Below are 23,751 nucleotides of genomic sequence, written 5' to 3'. Positions count from 1 at the left end.
ATCTTGATGCTCCTACCTGCCCTACCCCTACTGTGCTGAGTTTCTGCCTGGCCTGCAGCTCACACCATACCCCTCAGACACCATCAGCTAGCATGTACTAAGGGTTAAGTATTTGTACAGGTGCCACAGAATCCCGCTTACAGGGTTTGTCACTGTAAGCTCTTTCAGCCCTATGGGCAGGCAACACAGTTACAAATGAGTTCATTAAAACAATTATGCTTGACCTACTAGCGCCACGGTTGCAATAAATGAAGTATTTGTTGCCCTTGTTCATGACTTGCTGTTTCTCTCAAGATATGGTGTAATTCTATTTGTCCAACTATATCCACCCTGTACGAATTTTCATTCAGCTGCTATGGGAGTACTTTACACTTTGTAGCTGGCTGTTTTGACTGTTCAAGTCTTGCTTAGTTTTTTACCTTAAAATCCCTCTACCTGCCCTATAATGGAAGACAGTCTTCTTTGTTAGAAGACGTTCACTTCTAGAGGAATGTAAAAGTCACCTTACTTCTCTAGGAGTCATTTCCTGTGCTTCCCTCAGCAGGTTTTATCCAGGGAAATGTGACAGCCAAAAGTATTGCTTCCAAGAAGATACACAAAATTAGCTAATGCTGTGGATACTTTCTACTCTAAGCACTTTCTACTCATAAAGCAATAAACACACTGTGATTCAGAGCAAGATTGCTTCTGAATATGCAGTAAATGCTCAAATGGCAGAAACAGATTTTCCTGTTGGCTTGGTCAATCTGGGCAAAGTTTTGAAAAGGGTGTATGACGGTTTGAGGAGAGTTCTCTGAGTGACTACAGAATTCTGGAGCCCAGCTGAGGACAAGAGAAAATGAATACCCCATTAGGGTACCCTATGAATACCACATTTGGTGCCGTGCTTCTGCACCATGCTTTCCAGCAGGGTAGCTGTTGAGGTCTCTCCACCCAAGCCTGGCAAACCTTCTCCTTCATCATTCAGAGGATACTAATGAGCTTGGTTCAGGAACTCCTGGATGTTACACTCCCTGCTATTTGACAGGTGATGTCTCTGTTCCCTATGTGTGCAGAGAGGATTGTACTGGAAGACGTCAGTGCTTTTGTACCTCAAGGCACCAGACCGTTGCACAAGTGGTTCCACAGGAAGGAATTAGATATTCTGGGCAGATTGCTGCAGGTTCCTGAAGGAGAGAGACTTAGGTTCTGACAGCAGCTCATCAGTGTTTCAGACAGTTTTGTTGCTAAAATCACTTCTATTATTCAGTTTTGTAGCATTCTGACATTTACTTTGCTTCTAGTTAAAGGCATGTTTCACTAGTTACTGAATTTACCAAGGAAAATAAGTAGTGGCAGGAGGAAGATAGCACAGGTATTTATCAGTCCTTAGGTTCAGTCATGATATTGCAAGGACAACAGCCGTAGTTGCATTCATTTCTTGTGAATCTTGACAGGCTACAAATCTGATAGAGCAGTTGTTCTGCAAAAATAAACATTTCCTCGTTGTCGCTTAAAATTCTGGCTTGGAAAAAGATATTTATAAAACTTGATTCACTCCATAAGTTTATATTATATGTCTGCAAGTATGGTGACAGAGTGTAATGTATTAGATAAAAAATAAATTGAAAATGTATTGTAGACATAGTACATAAATTCAACTGGAGAGAATGTCAGCTTTAGCTGTTAAACTAATAACCTTGTTCAGTGAATTGAGTCATTCTCTAAGATGACTGGCACCCTTTTAAAAGGTGGTTTATCAGTTTCAGTTTTTATAAAATGTGAAAATTGAGACATGGATCTGTTGCAGTTCTCAACAGCAAAAAAGGACGAGTCTGGTGTGGAATGAATAAGTAAAGTTATGTTCACTGACACTTTTGTACTGAAGCAATGAGGGTCTGGTGCCATCATGTATCAAACAGCTGCCGAAGGATTTAAGGATAACTACAGGTACTCCAGAAATAGTCCTTATTTCATAGTTGTCTGTCTATCTGGTTCTGTTTCAACTGATCTTACACTATAAGGGTGATCATATTCTTTTTTCTTCCCCTGTGAAGCAAGTAATGGTCCGTTAAATACTGAGGAAAGGCAAAGGAGAATTATTTTAAGACTTCTTGAATTCTTTTCATTATGAAAAAAAAACGAACAAACTAAAGAAAGACAAACTTTTTCACTCCACCTGTTTTCTGAAAGGTATCGACCAAATGATTTTAAGAAAATCTTATCTGAGTACACAGAGAGATTCTTGCAATTACCTCATGGTACAGGAACTTAGCAGCTCAGAATCCAAATAGATGTTTAAACCCTAAAATAAATTTAACTTTCTCAACATCTTGTGACATAGCACTAGGATACATTTTTTGTTAGCTCTCATGATAGAGGCACTTTCAAAGAGAAGAGTAAAGGAGGGCAATGAGGTGTTGCTTCAAAAAGCCAAGTAGTCTGTATTCCTCAGTCGTTTGCTCTGTACCCTATTGCTTCAATAAGCTTGTGTTTAATTAGTCTTTTTAATGATTAGTTTTGTGTCTTTTGTTATTGGGTGTAATGAACTAAATTTGCAGGTATAAAATATATCTGCCTGTTATTTAACGTGTGCATGTGGATTTTCAACCTATTGGATCTGTAACTTGTTTTCATTGTTTTTGAACAATGGTTTCTTTATTTTTTAATACATTCTGCTATTTTAAGGAGCTTTTTAATCAGGGAATTTGACAAAAACCTTTTCTAGTTTAAATTCTGTCTTCTATTGCTTTCTGAAAAGTTTATCTAGAAAGACATGAATATGTTAATTTCTCTTTCTGAGACTCTTTTTTATGCTATTTTTGTTCCACAATAGTTAGATGTATAATTCTAAGTAGGCGCAGTGTTAGTGTAAAATAGAGAAATTGCTTTATTATAAAAATAAGTTAGCAGTAAAATGGAAATCATTAAATGATAATATTACTATAATCATGTTTCTAAAGTTTGCAGTGTTAATCCAAACGTCTCATTCTTGTGTGAAATGGTACTTCTTAAGAAAGAACAATTTTTAAACAGAGTTAACCTTCTAATGGAAGATAGCTGTCACTTAAATTTTGTGGATCAATGATTTTCAAGCAAAGATGAGTTTGTCAGAGAAAAGTTAAGTAGAAAAGGAGGACTTGCAGTGAGTGGGGTGAAGGTCAGAACAGGGTTTCAGGAGCACTGATTTGTACTTCTGTGTTTGTCAGAGGTACTTACATTTTAAATCAGTAAGAAAATCTGTTTAGTCAAGAAGAGAATATACTAAGGCCATCAGCCAAATTTACAAAATAAATAACATGATGTGAGAGTGAAGATGGTATAAAAACTAAAGTTATAATGATGACAAAATAATGAAATGAGAACATAGCAACAGTTGTAATGTGTCATACTAAGTATTCAACAAAATGCGTAACTTTGATCAGTCATGGAAAGTATAGGAGAAATTGAGTGTAAATTTAACTTGATACTTCCTTGGTAGTGCTTTTTATGTTCTAGATGAACATAATGCTTTTTAAGTTCTTGTTACACAGAAACCACTTTGTCTTACCATCCTTGCTTTCCTTTCCTCTGAAAGATGCTCTTTGTATATTGTACCACTGTCAATCACTGTGATGATGTTTTCTGGTATCTGACCCCTGGATCTCTTCAGAATGTAAGTAAATCATTGTGAATGACCATTTCTTTTTGGGCTTGGTGTGTTGTACTTGAGTGCTTTAATCTCGTTGATTTGTTATTTTAGCCTGTATAGTGATGTGTAAACTGCTGGACAAAAAAAAAACAGGTGATCCAAGAATTATGGGATTCCTGGCCTCAAATTTTGATTCTTCAAATATTTTCTTGCAATATTATTTCATCATTTTGCAATTCAGACTCTTAATTGTACAAGTGGCTTGGCGGTGGTAACTCTCCATATCTCACAGTAGATTTACGAGAGGCTTGGTCTGCTTCTATATAAATGTTGAGAGACTTGGTCTGCTTCTCATTGGGAAGGGAAAATTCACAAAATCTTATTCATTTAATTCATTGAAAGGTTCAACTACGATCAGGTAGAGGGTGCGCATACTATAGGTGACAACATAAAAGGAAAAAAAATAGCTTATAGTACACACAATCTTGGCCTTTGCTAATGATTAGTTAAGATTCATACCTTAATGTAATAATTTAAAAATTATTTCAGTGGGATTTCCTAAGCAATATGCGATGATAACATTGGGAGATTATGACAGGAGTTGTCTTTTTATGTTTAGTGAGCTTGTCCTAAAACACCCAGAACACATTGGCAAATGCTTTTTTGAGAATAAGCTCTCTGAGTAGTGAGGAATAATAATAAAAAAAAAACCCTACCTCGTGCTGTGTTGGCACAGTCAGTGGCTACATGGGATGAGAAGTGTTAGACAAAAACATTCTTTACTAACAATAGATAAAGAAATAAGGTTGATAATCACACCACAGTTTTTATTTAATACTGAGTAACGCGTAAACTGTTTTAACAAGCAAGAGCAATTCAATCATAAATTATTCAAGACATTTTCATTATCTAATGAAGAGAGATTGTAATCCACAGTCTTTCAACCTCTAATCTTAATGCAAGATTTTCTACCTGTTTTGTTGGTGTTTTTTCTTTTTATTTACATTCTTTCTTTGAAAATGAGGTGACCTATTTATCTGGTAGGCTGTGTTAAATTTATTTATTTGTTGGGCCTCACAGTCTACACAGTGATTTACTAGTCAAACATTTTGTTTCAGCAGCTCTGAGAAGGTGAGAAAATTCTTTATTTCTCCTGTCTGCTTGATCACTAATAGAAAATGCCTACAGGTATAGAAAGGTCCTCTCCCCACCCCCTTTTTTTTTTTTGTTTCATGCCAACCTATGTGACATTAACAGAGATATCATTATTGTGCGTAATAGTGTGAACTATTTATAATGCATAATATATTATGTATCATATAGATAACTTAATTGTAAGTTTTAGCGTGTGTGTACAGTCTTCTGTGCTATTGACATGGTACAGAACACATATGATAAATATATATAACATCACTCTAAAGTAGGTTGTAGTTCATTCTGAACTTTTCCTGTCAAGTATTATTAATTTTGTTAGCCTTTTTTATCTGCAATGAGAATTATTATACTCTTTCTGAAGAGTTCATGAGGGTTTATGGGCATATAAATAAAATTCCAGTTCGACATATAAATGACAATACAGAATATAAAAATCTCTTGTAGGTCAGACTGAAGTTCATTAGCTCTACGTCTTAGCTTGGTCAGGGGCCAAGATATTTAGAGAAGGTAAAAAGAAAAGCATATAGCGAGATGTCCTAGGATTGCTTTCCTATTCCCAGGAATTTACAGTTCAAGGACTTCCCAAACAGATTATGTTGTATTTAATAGTTCTTGACATACTTTTCATCTATGAATTTTTTAAGCTCTTTTCTTTTTTTGTTGTTGCTGCATCTCTTTATTTAGGATCTGTAGTGTTCTGTGAAACAGGACTTTGTATCTTAACTGTGTGGCACGAGAAGATATTTCTTTCTCCACTTGCTAGTTTCATTGATGGTCCACTGTTTTTTCAGCTATAAGATCTACTGAGCAACTGTTCTTTGTCACTGTATTTTATTATGTTTCACACAAAAGTCCATTCCTCTCTTTTTTCCATCTCAGAATATTTGAATATTAAAACAAATTTTCAAAAATGATCTTGTAGCTACTTTTACATTTCTCCAACTCATTTCCCTTGCTAAAGAGCAATGATTGGTTGCCTAAACTTCGAAACTATCTCTCTATTATTTTAAAATATTCCTGTTTTCTTGTGTATTACATATATATTTTGCATGAAAAAGTTGAGCTGAAGAGCAGGTATCTTCCTATGTTCAGTCATTATTAAGTATAAAGAATAAATGCTTTTGTGACTTTATCTGTTTTACAGTGAATAGTTGACTCTTCAATGATGTTATTGAATGCTTTTTCCCTTGAGAGCATTTAAACTGTGATTTATTTATTAGTTTTGAATGAGTTCAGGCTATTTTACCTCTTCAGTTCAGAGATATGTTGAGAGATGGCACAGATGTATACATTTGCATTCCATGTGAGAGTTCTCTGACACAAACAAATTGAGATTTATGGGCTTTGTGGGCTAAACTGTAATGTTTTATTTAGCTTTTGTTTGCAATTGAGATTATTTACATTTTTCTGAGGGTATGACAACAGATATAACATGAAAATCTTTTAGATATATATTTTAATCACATTTTTCTTAAACTGAAATGGTATTTCTTGATTTTTACTTTCTTTATTCCTGTCCTTATCTAAAGTCTAAATACTTCTGAATGAAAACTAGTAGTTATTGAGTGTTTAGAGTAATCTAGAATAAGGAAGTGGGAGAGGAAAGGCAGAAAATCAGATCTGATCATCCTTGGAAAGAGTCCAGTGAGGACAAAATATAAGAGTAAATGTGCTAAGTGTGATTCATGATTGGAAGAGAAGTCAAAGAAAATGCCATGAAGTAGTTCAATATAGAAAAAAAATATAGGTGTGAACTTTACCTTTGTAAAATTACACATAACTGAAAGAAAGCTCAAAGAGGTAGCTGCTGGAAAAGGAGCTACAGTCACTTGGAAAGAAGCCCTTTGCCCTTAATGGAAAGGAGTTTGGAGTGTGCTGTTTTCACAGGCTCATACCTGTTAGATGTAGAGACTTTCTGACATATTTCAGCTTGATGTGTGGTTTTTGTGTGTGTGTGTTTTTTTTTCGTTTGTTTGTTTTGTTTTGAGTGTTTTTAAAACTGCTTGATGAAGGAAAAAAGTCAGTGGTTAGAAAACCATTTATTGTGAGCGTTGTGCTATGAAATCTTACCCAGAATTCATAACTGTAATTTTGAACAACTTTGATGTAACGGAGGGACTAAAGTCACCTGGCAGGCTCTGTGTTGTGTAAAACCTAGAATCATTGAATCATCCTGAGTTGGAAGGGTCCCACAAGGATCATCAAGTCCAACTCCTGGCTGCACACAGGACCGTCCAAAAACCAAGCCATATGTCTGAGAGTGTTGTCCAAACACTTCTTGAACTCCGGCATGCTCAGTGCTATGATCATTGCCCTGGGGAGCCTGTCCCAGTGCCCGACCGCCCTCTGGGTGCAGAACCTTTTCCTAACACCCAGCCTGACCCTCCCCTGTCCCAGCTCCATGCTGTTCCCTCGGGTCCTGTTGCTGGTCACCAGGGAGAAGAACCACCTGGTACCTGTTTACAGACAGCATGGATATTCTATTTGTGATTTTTTTTTTTTAAAGCTGATGCTGAACTGTTTGTGTAAACTTAGGGAGTTTGCTTCATTTTTAAAGAAGCTACAGTGTCTATAAGCCACGTATGTTCCCTAGCTATAACACAGTTACTGTAAACAACTGCATCTGTGGATTTTTGGAGTTTAATGAAGCTCTGTGCTTTGTTCTTTTAAGGTGTCAGATGTAGATATACTAGATAGGCAGATCTAAGTTACTAAACATTAAATTCTTTCAGTTAGATTAAGTAATTTTCAATTAGTAATGTAATTGGTCAATCAAACTTACCCTTTCTGAGTGTATTAAAAGTGTTGAATAGGAATCAGGTTCTGGGATGATCTTTTTACAGACACTTTACTGATGCAGTGGCTCTCAATGTGTTGTAAATTCTGTGATAATAAACCCAGATAAAATTATGGCTGTAGCTCTAATGAAGAATAAAGAACTTGAAGTCTTCCATGTCCCTTTAAAAACTGTAGTTTTGTCCTGTAGGTATCTGTTTTATAGTAAAGTGTCAGGCTCTCAAAGAATGTTCTACATAGACCATGACAGCACATCAGTTGAAGATTATGTCTTTCAAACCAAGTGTTTTTATAGAATTTCCTTTGTAAGTCATTATGACCACCCCTAGTGGTACTAGCTGTTTGTGGATGTAGGCTGCTTAGTGCTTTGGTTTTTCTATTATTATTTTTTTCTTTAGTCATGATTTAATGAATGGTAATATGAAAATCAAGCTTCAAGATTAATACACAATTTGAAGTAGAATGGCAGCTGAAAAAGGCAAGAACAGAATGAGATAAAGGAAGGAAAAACAGAAGGAGTGAAAACATAAAATAGTACCCTGAAAGCTGTAAGAGATTTTTTTGAACTTAATGGAAGCAGTATTGCCACTATTTCATTGTGCCTTTTTTTTTCCTTCCACTTGCTTTTAAGGGATACATTTCACATTGAAGAACAATTTTAAATGTAATTCAGGATCAATTTTTATTCTTGGTATTCAGACATAGACATAAGAATTTAGTATCTAAAGTTAAGAAAGGTATTTAGTGAGGTGTGCCATAGAACAATGCCACTTTAAATATATATATATAATGGAAAAATTCCATTATCCCTTTGAAGATAGGTTAAATGTGATTTCAAATGTAAAATTTTAAGACCTGGAAATGACTGTCCCATGTAATAGCTATTCAGGGAACCACAAGAAAAGAAGAAATGTTTATTTCAAATAGTATAGGACCCAGTTCAGAGCCTTACTGTCAAAGAACTACTCTCCAACTCTTTAGGTCTTTATAATGCAATTAGATTCAATATCCTGACAGGAACAGCAGAATCCATTATACTGCTGCTTATCTTAAAAAATAAGGTCGATGTAAAATTGAAGAGTTCATTGAAAGGAAATTGAAAGGACCATTCAAAAGGGTTAAGTGTGTTCAGATTTAATGGGGATGTTTTTAAAATATCATATTAGAGGCTCAGTAAAAGTCCACACCACTTTATCAAAACAGATTTTAGAGGGGGAAAAAAGTGTCATCAAATAGAAGATTCAAATGGGTAACTAGGGAATCAATATTCAGATGGTCCAAGAAACAAAATAACAAAAATCTATACACTGTGCTTATATATTAAAATATTATGATAAAGGCATAAAAAGTATTTTAAAAATTGTTAACAATGAATAAGTAGCAGAAAGCCTTACAAAGGAAAGGCTAAATGACTGCATGTTTTTATGTTCACATGCAACATGAGGGAAGAGTTTAGGGTATCTCCCCATGTGAGGAAACTCTCAGTACAGTCACACTGCGTGTGAGAAGATGTATTTCAGATTACAGGGCAAGGAGAAGAACAAATCGATCAAATGAAACATGACAGTTTCTCAAGTGTTAGACTGTTAGATCTGTAGGTATATGGCTAAGTGAAGTTTACAAAGCTTTCCTAAGGGGAAATCATGCCTCAGAAATCCATTTGTTTTTTCTGAAGTAAAAAAGTAAAAAGGTGGATGCTGTCAGTGACAGACCTGAAACAATTGTGTATGTGGCCTCAACACACACAGTTGTTACTTCTAAAACAGTGAAATTATATAATTGGGGAATTATGTAGTCACAGTGGGACACAAAAGTTTGCATTGGTATTTCCTAGGTGGGTGGTCCCCTTACACCTAAGCAGTATCCTCTAGCATGAGAGTATAGAAGGTGAAGAGGAGACCTGGAGGGTAGTCTTCTCCAGAGGAACAATCAAACCATCTTAATGCCTCCTGTGAACTGAAAATATGTTCGATTCTTTCCATTGCATGCAGTGTTCAAAGAACTGAAATGGCAACTCTTGGCAAAGGTGCTGGAGTTAACTAAATGGGGGAGGTTATCAAAGCAAATGGCAGGTCAAAACATGACTAGCTGGAGAGTGGTGGAGGAGAGAGAAGTGCAAAGGCATGGCTCACAGGAGTAGCTGTCAGAGGGACAAGCTAGCACAAAGTTAAACTAATGGCTTAGTGATCTTTAAAGGGCTTTGCTACCCACTGTGACTTAATCTTAAATATTGATTAGAGCATTCTACAAGAGTAGAAAACAGTTCAGATAGAAATTGACTCTCCAAAGGAATAGACTGTGAAACACTATTGCCAAAGTTGTACTTAAGGAATGTCTCTGTTACCCCACTTATCCACTTTTTCGGCTATTTCTTTTTGCTTTTATTAAAAAATACTGTTTTTAATCATTCAGTTCATAACTGCAAATGTTGAAAAATAGCTCATGTTATCAGAAAAGCTAAGGTAATTTTCAGGCTTCATTGGTAAGGATGACTACTGTTTTTTTACAATGACCTCCTTAAATCTATGTCTTATCCTTATTGCTGCTATCACAATCCTGGAAAAAGGGGATAGCAGGGGCGGGAGAAGTTGCTCTTAGGGATTGGCAAAAGGTCAGCACTAAAGAACGCCAGAAGAATGTTGAATGAATGGGTGATAACCTGTCAGTACTCATAAATGTAAAGTAATGTACATGTTAAAAGCTGGCCTCCAGTGACATCCACAGTGGTGTGCCGTGTTTGTGGTTTTATTGCTCAAGAATGACATCTTTGAATTATAATAGGTTGTGCTCTGAAAATGTCATCTCAGTGCTGAGTAGCTATCAAGAAAGCAAATATGACACTAAAAATTATTAGGAACGGAATAGAGAACGAAAGCAAACATCATTATACCACTTTATGAAACTCTTGCCTTCATCTTGAATCCTGTATGCTGTTCTGGTGTCTCAAAAAGGACAAAATAAAGCTAGAAACGGTACAGAGAAAGGCAGCATGGATGATCAAAGATATAGAAGGGTTTTAGTACAAGGACGTGTACAAGTACATCAGGGCTCCTCAGCCTTAGAAAAAATGACTAATGAGGAGGAAAGTGGGAGAGGAGGTTTTAAAAGTGAATGGCGTGAAGGAAGGTTCATTATTTCTCATGATTAAACTATGAGGAGTGAGATTATCATATGGCAGATTCAAAATGTACTGGGGTTGTACCTATTTCACTGCACATAGTCAAATTATAGAGCTCTTTGCTAACAGATATTGATTTGGGCCAATGCTTAGAAGGATTTAAAAAAAAAAAAAGGCAGTTTTATAGATTCATGGAAAAGAAATCCAAAAAGGCAACATCAAGAATATTGTGAAGGAGATATTACTATGTTGTTGGTCTTCCTTTGTAGTCTTTCCCAGTCTTCTACATCTGGCCACCACTGGAGACAAGACGGTATGTCAGAGGTGCATTTTCCCTTCCTCTGTACAAAAACTGAGTATGGAGTTGGCCTTTGCTGGCTCTGAAGCCATGCAAGTTTCTGGACATAATCCAGAATACAACTTGTGTAGTCTGTGCTAGGAGGTGAACACAGAGAATTTAATTATTTTTCTCTTCCGCTATGAATACCACCGCGATGAATGCTCCAGGTTGAAACTATCTTAGAGAAAAGCAAAAGATGACTGCTATCCTTGATTGTGCCTTTGATCATGGTTTTTCAAACAATGCAGGTTCAAAATCCTTACAGTTTTTTCTAGAACAATTCTTGGCTTTTACAAAGGGACTGCAAAAACTTGTCTTTAAGGTTTCTGTAGTATTGAGTGTCATGGATCGTGACATATGAACATGTATGGCTGGCTAACATGTATGATTTTTTCTGCCTTGGCTTGTTTTCCTGCTAAATATCATGCATTTTAGAGCCAAAAGAGTTTAAAATATAGTTGGAAGAATGTAGACCGAGCCTCTGAGACAGTCTAAAAATAGTGCTTAGGTGGTTTTCCTTTAATCGCGCACTGTGGGCTTTAAAACTTCAATCATATATCTACAAAGGTTACTGTGAATTCAGTCCTTTAGCAACTGAAGGCTCATTGCCTCTGAGCAGACCTACTGGGGGAGAAGCTTAGCAAGTGGAACTCATCTTGCTTGACTTCTTTGCGCTGACCTGGGAATTTGCTAGATGTTTTCTGTACTGTTTTGTCTGAGGGTTGTTTGAGGCAATACAAAGAGATAAGCTATTTTTGTGTTACTGTTGTTGTTGGTGGTGGTGTGTTTTTTTTTTTTTCTTTTGTAATTCTTTTTTCTGAACATGAAAAAGGAAAAAATAGAATTAGCAGTTTGTCTGACATGGCTTCTCCTATACTAGTTTGGAGAAACATAAGAAGAGAAAAGGTGATTATACTCATACTGATTTCCTTTACCTGTTAAAAACCCTTGGTTAAATTGGAGAACATTTGTGATGTTGGTCCTTTAGCAATTACTTCCCTCAGCTAACTCAGGGGAACTTTTAGCAGGAGTGAAAGAGCCATTTCCCACCTTGTAGCCTATCTGTGAATACTGGGTAGGAATCAAGAAAGTCCATCTCTAGAGCAGATGCAGACAGATTTAATAAGATGGAAGAAATATTTTTTTTTCTTCTGTTTTGTGTTCTTTGTCCTGTAGCAGTGCTCTGTGAGAGCAGAGGATGAGTGCCCTAGACAACTGTGTCCAACTTTGGGTTTTGCAGTACAAGAGAGAGTTTGTCATACTGGAACAAATACAGCTGAGGCCATCAAGATGTTTAAGGGGATAGATTAAAAGGCACTGAACAGTGTCAGAGAGATGGCCTTTTTCAGCCTGAACAAGAGAAAGCTAAAGATGAACATGCGCTACCTAAGGGCAGATTTTAGCTGGATGGAGCCACTCTTTGGTTTATGCACAAAGTGCAGCAAGGGAATCTCTGCACAGACATAAGAAAAATTTCTTAGCTCTGATGGTGATCATACTCTGGAGCAGGTTGCCCAGAGAGAATGAAATCTCCATCCTGAGAAGTTTTTGGACCTTGGCTGGCCAAGTCCTGAGCGACCTGACCTTATTTTTAAATTGGGTCTCACTTTGAAGTTGGCCCTGCTCTTAGCAGCAGGTTGGACCAGATCATTTCAAAAGGTTTCTGTCTGACCTTTTTAATTGTGTGAGCTTATGTAGTGTAGCTCTGTGTAGCCTGCAGAGAATATGCAACTGTCATGTTGCTCTTGGACTTGGAATCCATTTGCAAATCTTTTTCTGTTATTGAGGAAAAAAAGAATAGTGCATTATTCTCTAAGTACTGCATCTCTTTGGTAGTTCATGTAATTCTTCTGGGTCAGTTTTAAAGTGACTTTGCCTAAATTTGTACTATATTCCTGAAGATGTATTATCTGTTGAAGAATATTGACACTCTTGGCACATGAATGCCAGGAATACACATTTTACTTCTATATTTCGTGATCTGCAATATCTTCTGTCCTACCCTATAAAAAAATAATAATTTTGCACTGGTTTGACAAACAAAACTTTGTGGGTTTTTGTTTTGTGTGGATTTTTTTTTTCAGTAAAAGAATTCTATTCAGAAAATTATGTGGACACTGGCATAGCAATAGTTTATTCTGGGATCTTTGCAGGAATAAAATTCCAAGCGATTGGTCTGTCACTCCATCAGTCTTCAGTCTTTCCTTTTCTCTTCCCAAAGAGACAGGTGCTATATTTGCCCCTGTACAGTCCTCTGATGTTCTCTGTCCTCCACAAGCTTGTAGAGATAATTGTTAATGACTCAGAAATTTTTCTGTGTATTTTCTATAAGATGAATCTAATCAATCCCAGCCAATTTTAACACATCTATCTTATCTAAGTATTCTTCATTGTATTATTAACATATTGTTAACTTACTTTGCTTTATGATCCTATTTTTTTGACCTTGAATGTCTTGTCAAGATTCACCATTTTGGGAGGGCTAGAGTTAAGGAGATATTACATAATTCAGTTTTACTTTTCCTTACATTGCTTTCTCTACTTTTATATCACCACTGACTTTCTTGTTTGTTTATTTTTTTAATCAGGTATTTTAAAATTCCTCATTTTGTTTATTTTGCACTTGGCAATTTAAAACTCATTTAATTCTTCAGCTTTTTTTGCTGTTGTATATGCTTTTCTTCTATATTATTCCAGTTTATCTGACATTATTTTCCTCTTTTGTTTGATTACTTTTTCACAGCCAGTCGTTGGGGATTTCCAAATGCAGGTATACAATGCCCGTTTCCTTTCTTTGGGACAATTCATGCATTTAATTTAATCTTCTTTAGTAACTGCTAGCATACCTGCACGCATTTATCTTCAAGTCATCTTATAAAAAGACATCTAAAAAGTGTCTGGAGTTTGCTGAGGTCTTTTGTTTTTGATGGTCATAGTGCCGTTGGTGGGTGTTTCTGTTTTATTTCTGCAACTGTTATGTCTCATTTTTCCTACATCAGTTTGTGATCGCTTTCCCCTGAAGACCTCCTTCATATTGTTTAATCCATTCTTTGCTGTTAGACAGCACCAAACCTAAAATAACCGCTCCCGTGGTAGCTTCTTCACTCTGAAATGAAAATTTGTCTTCAGTGCAACGTGCTGACAGGCTAACTGTCTTAGTTTTCTCACGTGGTACCTAAGTATGAAAAATCTCTGTCACATCTCCTTTAGATGCTTTTATAGTTTTTCATTAACAAAAGCCTAAACCCCTCTCCCACCACACACACACATGAAGAAAGTCTTCCTCACTTTCTGGCTGTAAGAGCTTCTATAGCATCTGCTCTTTTACTTTCTTATCTTTGCCCCCGCTTCCCAAGATTTTCAAAAAAAATAAAATCATTTTATGTCTGTTTCTCTGTATTATAGCATGTATGTGTGCCCTCGAAATGAAGCACTTTCTCACTTTTATTCCTTTGTGAGAGGTTGTTTAATAAGTGACTTGTTCCACACCAATACTCCAGTCCTGTGATTTATCCCACAAAGCTCTGCAAAGCCAGTTATATCTTCACTTGTTAGGTAATGTCTCATTATTTTTCTTTCTTTCTGCTGTGGTCATAGCATGTATAGGTCCCTTTCATGTTCATCAAGTTGCACTGCCATTCTCTCTGTGTGTCCAAGGAAACCTAGTCATTGTGGTTTTGAACTGTGACCTGTTCAAGTTAAATACTTTCAGAGTCTTTGATAAGCTTTGCAGCTATCAGGACATCTCTGTGCTACTATCAGGTTATTGATGTAGGCATCTAATTAAGTGAAGTTAGGATCTTTGTTCTGCCTGTCCTGTTGGTGACAGTTCCAGATTAGCTGTTACTTGGGAAATTAACTTTTTGCAGCATAGCTTTTTCAGTTGCACACAGTATAATTTTTGTGTGCCTTTAGCTCTAGCCTATGAACTATCTAAGAACTATGGCTCGCTCCTGATTACAGCCTCCAGTTGTGCTTTTCAACTTTTCTTTCCTGATCAAAAAGTCATATTTGTATATCTTTGTAACCTTTCATTGATCAAAAACTTGAAGTTTCCTGTAAATGTGAAATTCTGAAGACTATGCGGAGCCTAAATAGTGATCTGAAGAAATCCTTTACCAAAGGGAATATCAAATGTATACAGACTTGTTTTGGAAGTTGCCAGAACTCTCTGAATGGACCTACAACTCTTCTTTCAATGTCCTATCAACACAGTTTCCCTGTGTAGAGGAAGAAGTTTCTCATTTCTCGCGTGCTTGCTAAAGTCTTTTGGGTCGATGACCAAACAGTCAGCTGACTGGTTGGTTTGTTCCTTTTCCTGTTTTTTCCTTCTACTTCTTGCACAAGTAAACAGCCTGACCTCCTCGGAGTTATTTTGGTGTTCCCTTAAGATTGCAGTAGTGTTTCTAGGAGTGGCAATTTTGAAATTAGTAGAGTATTAGTATATATATTAATATATATATTAGTATAGCAATTTTGAAATAGTGTATAGTATTTATAAACTACATCCAAAGCTTTAAGAGATCTACAAATGTTTCCTTGGCTGTTTTGTCCTTTCATATGCTCGCCACTGCTATGCCACTGTCATGCCTGCACAATGACTTTTGAATATGCAAGGTTAGTGGAATTTTCCACTGCAAAAAACACCTTCTACTCCAAAACCACAACTTTGTTTCTCACACTCAGTACATATTTTTGATAAGAGCAGGAAGCTAGCATGGTACTAATCCCATGAACTTCTATCACAAAGAGGTAAAAATGTATCCAATAGCAATGTAGATAAAACCTGAACAGTAAGCTCTGCATTTCAAACGTGCTTTTTTCTTGCCATTACTTTTGTTCAATGATTCTTATACTACACTGATTTGTGTTTTCTCGCGCAATTTAATATTGGCAAGTGTCCTTATATTTCTGGGCTGCTGATCTGCTCATCATCCACCTTAACATTATCTTTGCCCCTTGAAGAACCCCTAGTTTGGATAAATAAGACTGTTTGCAATGTTAATACTAGCTAAATGCATATATATATATATATATATTTCATTTCAATTAAAATCTCTACCTGGCAAGTGAAAAGTGAAGTGAAAAGGAGCAGCTGCAATCCAGCCCAGGGGCAGAGGAGTCAGAAGCTCTTCTCCATCTCATGGCAGAAAAGAAACCCTGAAAGGACCAGAATACTTTGTTTAGAGCCCTTTGCTAGAGAGCCTCTTCTACTATAGGTTGCAAGTTTAAATTGTAAGTGGGTCTTACTTAGATTGTGCTGCAAAATCACAGACAGACCTACGTGTTTGGAGATTGCAGTCAAGGACACACACATCATGAAAGTTTCTGGAGGCCATTAAACAGAATTTTATTTCAAAAGAAAGAAAGTGCGTATTTGATGACAAGGCAATTCCAGATTTCATATCAATGTTTTGAGCACTTCATGGCCATACTGGCAAATCTATCTACAATGTAGAAAGTACATTTACAATACTTCAAATAAAATGTATTACTGATATTTTTGGAAGAACAGTAATTTTCTCAGTAAAAATTGTCAGAAAATTCCACTCTGAAATTAGATGTCAAAACATTTTTAAAGTTGTTGAAATTATTAAATTAAGGCTTTTTAATCATATGCTATTTCTTTATGTAATTTTAGAAATAATATATAGTAATTAATGTAGATTAGGTTTGAAATTCATAATCCAGAGAGAAAGACAGTTTTGAGCTTAGATTTTAGAGGTTGATAGTTTTTGCAGAATAATTAAAAGTCCATGTGAAAAAAAATGGGAACATTAACAAATATGATTAATTTTTGGTAGATTTTATCCTTCTGCTTGGTAGAAAGACCAATTCATTTTTTATGAGGCTGCCAAGGATCTTTAGTCTTTTAGTTAATGCAACATAGTCCTGAGATTCATCAGACTGTCAGATCTGTGAACCCTAGCCACATTCAAAGGGTGTTTAATAATTCAAAAAGGAAGTTTCCTTGTATCTTCGCAGTAAAAGATGGAGTTACTGGTTAGTCCCTACTATTAAAGAAGTATTCAATGTGTGAAAGATTGATTTTGAGATATTTAGTATTTAAAGTCATTGCAGAAAAAAATAAAAATAAGAAACAGAATTTTGTTTTAATATCTTCTACCAGTTATTATAGAGAATTATATTTCTAACTGTATCCTTTGTTTGATAGATGTTTTACATTGGGAACATCTTCTTTCTCTAAGCAGAGAATTACAACCAATTTCTGAAACTTTGGAGGAAAGTCCAATGTATATTATAGATTATTTTTTGTTCCATGTTTAAAAAAAATATATATATATAAAATTTGTTCCAAATGATAGGATTTTAGACAATTTTATATATGTATCAGATAATCTTGCTGGTACATTAAGCAGCACATTTCAGCCTCAGCTGCTTTTTGACAACAGAAATTGATAGTTGTTAGCACCTTCCTGTCTTCTGCTATCAATTATGCAGACATGTTTTCCCATAACAAAGCCAGTCACTTTTATGGAACATAATTGTGAGATACAAATAATTTCAGTCAGACTCAGCAGTATGCTATAAATAAAGCACTTTAGTGACAGCACTGTGATCAGTGCTAGACAACAATGCTGTAAAACAGTTGAGTGATCTGCACTGCTTGCCTCAAAAGGATGCAGCATGACTGGTGCAGCACTTTCAGGAGCACTTGTCAAATTGTCTTCCACTCTAAAGCGTAAGTAGAAGTTGGGAAGAAAGAAAATAAATGTGGGTTAGCTATGAATTTCTGCAGCAAAACATGGTTTTCTGAGAGGGAAATTTTATTCCCCACTTACTGAATCAGTTATTTTCACAAATAGGCTGTAGTATGCGTAAAGGCATACAAGTATCCAGGAAGTAAACCTTCTTAAACTATAATAAAAATGGAATAAATAAATATACTACTTTTTGTGAATCATTTCTGCTATTAGAGCCACAAGTACTTTATAAAGGTACTTCTCCTTTGATATTCTTTCTTAACGCAGAATAAAAGCTGCTTGCCTATTACATTTGGTAGAAGACAGGTGGGTTGTCTTTGAGAGATTTGCTTAGCACTGGGAGAAGACAGCAACAAGGGACAGTGCTGAATGAATCACTCCAGTGACCTGTAAACCCCTCACAACTGACTTCTTTTTCTAAGGGGGTCCTACACTGATTTCTTCATGTGGCTGGCAGCACATCTGCAATGGGATCAAACGGGCACTTTCATCACAGAATCACAGAGTGGTTGAGGTTGGAAGGGACCTCTGGTTGTCATATGGTCCAAGCCCTCTACTTGAGCAAGTTGCCCAGGACCATGTCTAGACAGCTTTTGAATATCAAAATGGCAGTAGGATGGAGACTCCACAACTTCTCTTGGCAACCTGTATGCACACAAGGAAAAAATGTTGCCCAATGTTTTAAGGGAACCTTCTGTGTTTCCATTTGTGCCCATTGTGTCTTGCCCTGGCGCTGAGCACCACTAAAAGGAGCCTGGCTCCATCTTCATTGCATCCTTCCTTCAGGTATTTATATACGTGGATGAGATCCCCCTAGGCTTTCTCTTCTCCAGGCTGAACAGCTCTCTGTTCCAGCTCTCTCAGCCTCTCCTCATATGAGAGATGCTTCAGTCCCTTCATCATCTGCTTGTCTCTGTGTTGGACTCTTTCCAGTATATTCAGGTCTCTCTAGTACAGAGGGGCCCAGAACTGTATGCATTACACCAAATGTGGCCTCAGCAATGCTAAGTAGAATGTAAGGATCACCACCCTTGACCTGCTGGCCATATTTTGTCTAATGTAGCCATGAATACTGTTAAGACTTCTTAGCAGCAAGGGCACATTGCTGACTCGTGTTCAACTTGGTGTCCACCAGGATACCCAGGTTCTTTTCTGCAGAGCTTCTTTCCACCTTAGTGGCCCCCAGCATGTCCTGATGCCTGGAATTGTTCCTCTCCAGGTGCAGGACTCTACAATTCTCCTTGCTGAACTTCAAGAATTTCCTGTCAACCCTCCTCTCCAGCCTGCCGAGGTCCCTCTGGATGTCAGTATGGCCCTCTGGTGAATGAGGTGGGTGGGCTCCAGGGGAGAGGGGAGATGGTGATGGGCTTCTGTGTGTGTGTGTGTCTCAGGCCATGTTGGGATGGATACCTGTTTCATAATAAAAACCTGGAAGTCAGAAATTGTCCTATAATGTGATACAGAAAATTTGTAGAGTCTGCCCTGTGAGGTTCATCCTGGCCACATGGCTTCCCAGCCAAAGGATAGGCATTAATTCTTGACTTCAGAGAACATATTGCACTCAATATTGTCTTCTGCCAAAACTAGATTTTTCCAAATATCAGTGGCACTGGGAATCCTTTAAAAGCCATGGCATAGCTTCTTAGCTTCTTAATAGCTTCTTAATATAGCACGCTTCTTAATTTCCTGTATGCTTTCTTTGCTGTTTAAGTGTAAAGGTACTAATGCTTGGGATACTTATGCTTTTGTTTTCCAGTACACAATATTTTTTACATTCCAAATCTGTGAAACCACGCATATTCCTGTCTTCTATTAACTTAATTGTTTTATTAAGGATGAACATATGCCTTTATCTTCTGAACTGTTTACTATTCATTTTCTGTTACAAAAACAAGGGCAGGGCTCATTAAGTATTGTTAAAAGGTAGGATACGGTAAAATTAGTAAACATAGTAATTTCCTATTTGTGTGCTCTTATCCCCTTGATACACATGTGAAGTACATGAGAAAATATAATGTTTTTAACCATATAGTCAAAAAAGCTACCATGAATAAACTGATGCATTCAAAGATAATTTTCTAGTTTCCTACACAGTTGCATCTCTGTAACTACAGATGAATATATGAATATTTGTTATTCCACAGTAATAGCATTAATTTTTCTGATAAGTCAAAGTACATTTTTGGCCCTCCATTTCTAAAGCTGCCCCCTAATTTTGAGTAACTTTTTTCTGGATAATTACTTAGAGCTTTTTAACTTATCTGTGAATAAAATATAATAAAAATACAAGAAAATTGTATACTTTCATGTCTAGTAACGCTCAGATTGGCCCTGTCAGACCTACTTTTCTGAAGTGGCAGGTAGCATAAGCACCCAGAGCAGTGAGCTGAAGCTAAAAATGTTGAATCTGACCAATGCCTCTGACAGATCAGTCTTGACTTCTTTATTTTTTTCTTCAGGACTGTATATTTCCTTTGAATTTAACAGCTGCTTCTTCAGAACAACTCTTTTATTATAACTATAGCTGGGAAAGGGGAAAGTAAGGCTCCAAAAACCTTTGTGCCTACACATCTCTTTTAGATGCTGAGAGTTTTTCATATTTTTGGTGTAGTCCATTTGAAATCGTTGAGTGTAAAATATGTTACAACAGCACTGATTGATGAGGACAACTCGATAGTGAACAAACTGAAGAGATCAGGAATAAACTTCAAGTAACGTTTTGCAAGATCTTGTAAAATGTCTTCAGTTATGGAGAAATAGAAAATAAAATCTTTGTCTTTTTTTTGAAAGTTCCACTACTCACTGTTCCCCTGTTCCCTTACTAGTGGTTAAGTATTGCTAAATGTTTGACTCATGCACAGTTAGTTCTTTGATATAACGTAGAGATCCTGACGCCTGATTTATTTTTTATTTTTTAAAACCCTCATGCATTGTATTGACAGGGAAAGGCACCATTCCCTCCCTGTAAATGTATAAAGATATGTTCAGCTGTGTGAAATACTTGAGCATGGTGGTGCTGATGACCTTGGAAAAGCCCACGTGATGTTGCATCCATTGTATGCCTTGAGAGGGTATAGAAAATAAGGCGGGGACAAGTAGTTAAATAAGGTTAAAATAGCAGTCTCGTTCCTTCTGTGAGGACGGTCTAACCATGCACTGAGAGACAATAAGTAGAGACAGTACCTAAGAGAACAAAATGTGGTGTCACAGTATTTTCTAAACCCATATAACATACAAATTATTGCAATATTAAACTATATAGTGTACATGTATTTGTGTATAACAATGTAAATTCCTAGACTAATAAGTCAATATTACTTAATGAATTCTACCTTTGTTTAAAAATGTTTGTAATACACTCTCTCAAAACCTTTTGACTTGCTTTTTATCTCTATGTCATTCTCTAGTTTATTTTGGATGTTGTGAAACTGGTTAGACAATTATAAGAACTCAATAAACCATAGCTCTGCAGTTTCATTGCATATTTGTTGATGGAGGCAGCATCAGCCCATAAAAGAAAATTGCATTCTGTGTTTGTGTGCAAACAAACACACACACACATATATACAAAATTTAAAAGATTTTTTCCCACTTCATTAAATCATCACGTCCCATTTGTGGAATATTTGTTCCTCTCTAGTGGAATTATGGTCTTTCCCAAGATTCTGAGAGAGACATTAATTCTTTCTCATCCAAGCTAAACCTATTTATCACGAAGAGACCTTAATTTATAACTTTCAAACTGAAATATTTTTTTTTCTTCCAATGACCTTCCTAATCTTGAAACTATGCAATCACCAAACTTTGAAAGGATGTGAAGGAAAATAGAAACTTAGGTCTTCCCTACAACTCAAAACCTGATTCTTGTATTTGTGTATATATTTTTAAATCGATTGTTAGTGATTTTGAATTGAAGCTAAAGTAGCCAGGGAGAATGCTGTGGTGATACTCCGCAGCATAAAAAGAAAGCACTCATCAGAGCATGTGTTTGGTTGTGGTAGACTGGTTCACTGAAACTCATGTGAAGCACAGTAGGGACAACTTGACTGAAGACAGTGAAGGGATATTTTATGAATGTTTGTCATGGTGACTGCAGTACTGTTCAGAAAGAGCTGACTCAACTTTAAACAAACCAATTGCAGCATGGAGTTCAATGGGGTAAATGAGCTGACTTTCTTGTGCCTGCATTGCTTTGTGTACCTATAATTTTGGGTTTATTTGAATATGAGCTTGAGTTTCCCTTGCTGGAGGGTGGACATTAAAAGCAGTGGCAAGAAGAACTACCATTACATAGTTTTAAGACAGACTGACATCTAATTTTGATTTAAGTCTATTCTAAGTACGCTTATTTTAAGTGCTCAATAAATGCAAGGAAATCCAATCATGTTTCCCCACAGAGGTTGCTAAGTTACTGTCCATCATATTTGAGAAGTCCTGGCAGTCTGATGAAGTTCCCACTGACTGGAAGGGGGAAACCAAAGCCCCATTTTTAAAAAGGGAAAACAGGAAGACCTAGGGAACTACAGTCCAGTCAGTCTCACCTCTGTGCCTGGCAAGATCATGGAGCAGATCCTTCTGGAAACTATACTAAGGCACATGAAAAATAAGGTGGTTGGTGACACCCAACATGGCTTCACTAATGGCAGATCATGCCTGATAAATATGGTGGCCTTCTACAGCAGGGTTACAGCATTGGTGGACAGTGGAAGAACAGCTGACATCATCTACCTGGACTTCTGCAAAGCATTTGACATTGTCACCTGGGATATGCTTGTCTCTATACTGGAAAGACATGGATTTGATGGATGTACCACTCAGTGGGTAAGGAATTGGCTCAATAGTTGCACTCAAGGCGTTGTGGTCAATGCTTCGATGTCAGTAATGATCAGTAAGGAGTGGTGTTCCTCGGGCTGGTATTGGCACCAGCACTGTTTAACATCTTTGTCAGTGGCATGGATAGTTGGATTGAGTGCATCCTCAGCGAGTTCGCTGATGACACCAAGCTGTGTGGTGCAGTTGATATGCTGGAGGGAAGGTATGCCATCCAGAGGGACCTGAGATGTGGGCCTGTGCGAATCTCATGAAGTTCAACAAGGCCAAGGTCCTGCATCTAGGCCAGGGCAAATACAGGCTTGGCAGAGAATGGATTGAGAGTCCTGAGGAGAAGGACCTGGTGTTGTTGGTTGATGAGAAGCTCAATGTGAGACAGCAAAGTGTGCCTGCAGCCCAGAAAGCCAACCATATCCTGAGCTGCATCAAAAGAAGCATGGCCAGCAGGTCAAGGGAGGTGATTCTCCACCTCTATTCCTACCCATGAGATCCCACCTGGAGTTCTGTATTCGGCTCTGGGGTCCCCAGCACAAGAAGGACACAGAAGTATTAGAGTCCAGAGTAGGGCCACAAAGATGATCAAGGGGCTGGAGCACATCTCTGATGAAGACAGGCAGTGGGAGTTGGGGTTGTTTAGCCTGGAGAAGAGAAGGCTTAGGAGAGACCTTAAAGTGGCCTTCCAGTACCTAAAGGAGGCCTACAGAAAAGCTGGGGAGGTACTCTTTGTCAGGGAGTGGAGTGATAGACAGAGTGTAATGGCTTTTAATTAAAAGAGTACAGATTTATGTTAGGTATTAGGAAGAAATTGTTTACTCAGGGTGGCGGGGCACTGGTAAAAGGTTGCCCAGAGAAGCTGTGGATGCCCCATCCCTGGAAGTGTTTAAGCCCAGGTTGGATGTGGCTTTGAACAACCTGGCCTAGTGGGTGGCATCTCTGCCCATGTCAGGGGGGTTGGAATTAGATGATCTTTAAGGTCCCTTCCAACCCAAACCAACCTATGATTCTAATTTACCTTCAGGAATTCATACATTACTACAATACTCTTTAATTCAGCAAAATACTTATGTGAAGCAGAATTTAATAGACCAGGATATAGTCAGGTGATCCTGAATCTGTTTTTAAAATATATGTAACTATCTAGCAGGTAAGTTTGTGTTTGTATGCGTGGATGTTGGAC

General features: G+C 37.1%; 1 protein-coding gene across 6 annotated transcripts in view; it reads left to right on the top strand.

Annotated features, from left to right (window-relative positions):
* The window catches only part of KCNIP4 (potassium voltage-gated channel interacting protein 4), a 433,785-nt gene that overhangs the window by 143,734 nt on the left and 266,300 nt on the right, over nucleotides 1-23,751 (top strand). The window contains exon 2 of one of the 6 annotated variants that reach the window (XM_066995712.1): nucleotides 18,964-19,073. The exons of the other annotated variants lie outside the window; for them this stretch is intronic. The gene's annotated coding sequence lies outside the window, so the exon portion shown is untranslated. The remainder of the gene's footprint in view (nucleotides 1-18,963; nucleotides 19,074-23,751) is intronic. 6 annotated transcript variants of the gene reach the window in all.

This window comes from Anser cygnoides, chromosome 4 (genome assembly GCF_040182565.1).
Source record: "Anser cygnoides isolate HZ-2024a breed goose chromosome 4, Taihu_goose_T2T_genome, whole genome shotgun sequence".
Taxonomy (NCBI): Eukaryota; Metazoa; Chordata; class Aves; order Anseriformes; family Anatidae; genus Anser; species Anser cygnoides.
Note: the sequence above shows the minus strand (reverse complement) of the source record. Positions and strands in the feature narration are given on the sequence as shown.